This window comes from Theropithecus gelada, chromosome 14 (genome assembly GCF_003255815.1).
Source record: "Theropithecus gelada isolate Dixy chromosome 14, Tgel_1.0, whole genome shotgun sequence".
Classification (NCBI taxonomy): domain Eukaryota; kingdom Metazoa; phylum Chordata; class Mammalia; order Primates; family Cercopithecidae; genus Theropithecus; species Theropithecus gelada.
Genome location: NC_037682.1, coordinates 107,884,932 through 107,888,285, shown reverse-complemented (window position 1 = coordinate 107,888,285; position 3,354 = coordinate 107,884,932). Strand labels below are relative to the sequence as shown.

General features: G+C 34.6%; 1 pseudogene; it reads right to left on the bottom strand.

Moving 5' to 3' along the window:
• Positions 1-2,037: 2,037 nt before the first annotated feature.
• Positions 2,038-2,127, bottom strand: LOC112607519 (annotated as a pseudogene).
• Between the last annotated feature and the right edge of the window lie 1,227 nt (positions 2,128-3,354).

Below are 3,354 nucleotides of genomic sequence, written 5' to 3'. Positions count from 1 at the left end.
TTCCACGTATATTTTCTACATGACATTTGCTAAGATATATACTTAGGAGCAAACTTGTGGTTTTACCAACTTATGCTTATACCAGCAATCTATAAAAGTTTCATTTGCTCCACATCTTTGCCAATACTTGGTTATTATCAGTGTTTTAAATTTTTTTATTCTGGTGAGTGTGTAGTAATAATTCATTGTGGTTTCTTAATTTACATTTCCCTAATGACTAATGAAATTGAATGTCTTTTCATAGGTTTTTTGCATACACGCATATCATCCTTTGCGCAGTACCTATTCATATTTTTCACATTTTTCTGTTGGAAAATATGAAATATGTGTACTTCTTCCTACTGATTATAGAATTCCTTTATATATGTTGGACATGAGTTTATTCACAGTATATAGTGTGAATACCTTCTCCTACTATGTGAACTGCTTTTTCACTCTTTTTTTGAGACAGAGTCTCGCACTTTTGCCCAGGCTGGAGTGCAGTGGTGCAATCTCGGCTCACTGCAAGCTCTGCCTCCTGGGTTCACGCCATTCTTCTGCCTTAGCATCCCAAGTAGCTGGGACTACAGGTGTCCACCACCACGCCTGGCTAATTTTTTGTATTTTTAGTAGAGATGCGGTTTCACCATGTTAGCCAGGATGGTCTCGATCTCCTGACCTCGTGATCCGCCCACCTTGGCTTCCCAAAGTGCTGAGATTATAGGCATGAGCCACTGCACCCAGCCTGCTTTTTCACCCTTAAGGTATCATTTGATAAACAGAAGTTTTAAATTTTGATAACAGCCACTACCAATAGTTTTCTTCATGATTAATGTGTTTTGTGACCTGTTTAAGAAATATTTGCCTACTCTGAAGCCATTAACATGTTCTCCCATGTTCTGAAAGCTTTATTGTTTTACTTTTCACTTTTTTGTTTACAACACATCCAAAATTGATTCTGTGTATGGTGTGAGGTAGGGGTCAAATTATTTTTTTCCGTATGAATATGCAGTTGATTAAGCTTCATTTCTTTAAAAGACTATTTCCCATTGTTCTGTCATCTTACCTTTGTGATAAGGCAAATGACAGCACACATTAGTCTGTTTTAGGGTTCTCTCTTGTGTTCTGTTGTGCATTGGCTAACTTTGTGCCCTTTCCACAAGCATCTTAATTACAGGAGCTTTATAATCTATCTTAATATCTCATAGTTTAAGACCTCCAAATTTGCTACTCTTTCTCAAGATTCTCCTAGCTATTTTAATACTTTGCACTTTTGGCCGGGCGCGATGGCTCAAGCCTGTAATCCCAGCACTTTGGGAGGCCGAGATGGGCGGATCATGAGGTCAGGAGATCGAGACCATCCTTGCTAACCCAGTGAAACTCCGTCTCTACTAAAAAATACAAAAAAACTAGCTGGACGAGGTGGTGGGCTCCTGTAGTCCCAGCTGCTCGGGAGGCTGAGGCAGGAGAATGGCGTGAACCCAGGAGGCGGAGCTTGCAGTGAGCTGAGATCCGGCCACTGCACTCCAGCCTGGGCGACAGAGCGAGACTCCGTCTCAAAAAAAAAGAAAAAAACTTTGCACTTTTACACAAATTTTGGATTCAGTTTGTCAATGTCTACAAAATTTTTTTATAAGTTGAAAAATTTGATTGTAATGGCAATGAATTTTATATCAGTTTGGGGAGAATTAATGCATTTATGATATTGATTTTTTCAATCTATAACTATGTTGTCTTACCCCACCAATTCTGGTCTTCTTTAATTTATCTTAATCAGGCATGTTGGTTTTTTGTCTTCAGGTTTTGCACATATTTTGTTGTATTTATTTTAGGGTACTTATGTTTTGATGCTATAGAAAGGGATATTTTGTAATTTTTTTTAAAAAAAGTTTGTTGTGTATAGAAATACAATTAATTTTTGCATATTGAACTGTAACCTTATTTGACTTGGTTAAATTAATTTAACTGTATCAGTTTATTTGTACATTATTTTCAGTTTTCAAATACACAAAGTGACAGATTTATTTATTTATTTATTTACTTTATTTTTCTTTTTCACATCAGATGGGAATGTGCCAATATCATAACGAAGTTCATCTCATACGAGTGTGAAAAGGCAATCATCATGCTTATGAACCACAAGATTATCCTATTTATTTATTTTCAATTATTTTATCCTCCTCTGCCTCTTGCCCTGCACTATATAAGACCTGCGATATGATGTTGAATAAGGTGAAAATGAACATCATTGCATCACTCCTGATATCAAGGGTAAGTCTTTCAATATTTATCATTAAGAATGGTATTTGCTGCAATTTTTTTGTAGTTGTCCTTTCTGAAGTTAAGGAAGTTTCCTTCTGTCATTAATTTGCTAAGTTTTTATTCCTTTCTAATTTTAAACAAGAACAGGTATTGAATTTTATCAAATGACTTTCCTATATCTATTGAGATAATTATGTAATTTTTTTCTTCTTCATCGTTCTAATTGGTGAATTACAATCAATTACACTGATCAATTTCCAAGTAGTAAACAAACTTTGCTTTCTTAGAATAAGCCCAAGTTAATTGTAATGTATTGTTCTTTTTATAAATTGCTGAATTCAATTTGCTAATAATTTGTTTTGAATTTTTGCATCTATGTTTGTATAGGATTGGCATTATTTGTTTCTTCAATGCATGGTAGAATCCACTGGTAAAGCCATTTGTACTTGACTTTTGCTTCAAGTGTGATATTAGGTGTAGGTTATTACAGATGGACTTTATCAGGGTGAGGAAGTTCTCTTTGATTCCCAGTTTTTTGAGGGCTTTTAAAATAAGAAATGATCATTAAATTTTGTCAAATGCTTTTTCTGTATCTATTGAGAGGATTATATCATTTTTTTTTGTCTGTTAGCATGGTGAATTATAGTAATTTCTGAATATTAAACCAACCTCAAGTTCCCAGTCATGATGTATTATCCTTTTTATATACTATTGTATTAGATTTGCCTAAGATGTCTGCTATTATTTGTATTTTTATTATTTCATTTTATTACTTTCATTGACTTGTTATAACTCTTTGTTTTGTCATTTTAATGTTTTCTTAAGGATTTATGGTATACATTTCTAACTTACTGCAGTCTAACTGAAGGAGAGGAGAGAGTCACATGAAAGATAGAAAGAACTTCAAAAATCTGCAAAGGGTCTTCTTTAACTGTTCATCTGGATACTACTAAGAGCATGCATTTGAGAAAACTACCTGAGACCAGGGAAAGAAATACCTGAAAAGATTAGATAGGACAATCTATGGCTCTCATACTTGACTGATGTGGTGCCTATTCCCACTATACAAAGTGGAAACCATAATTCATGGAGCATCAGGGACAGAATCCAGAA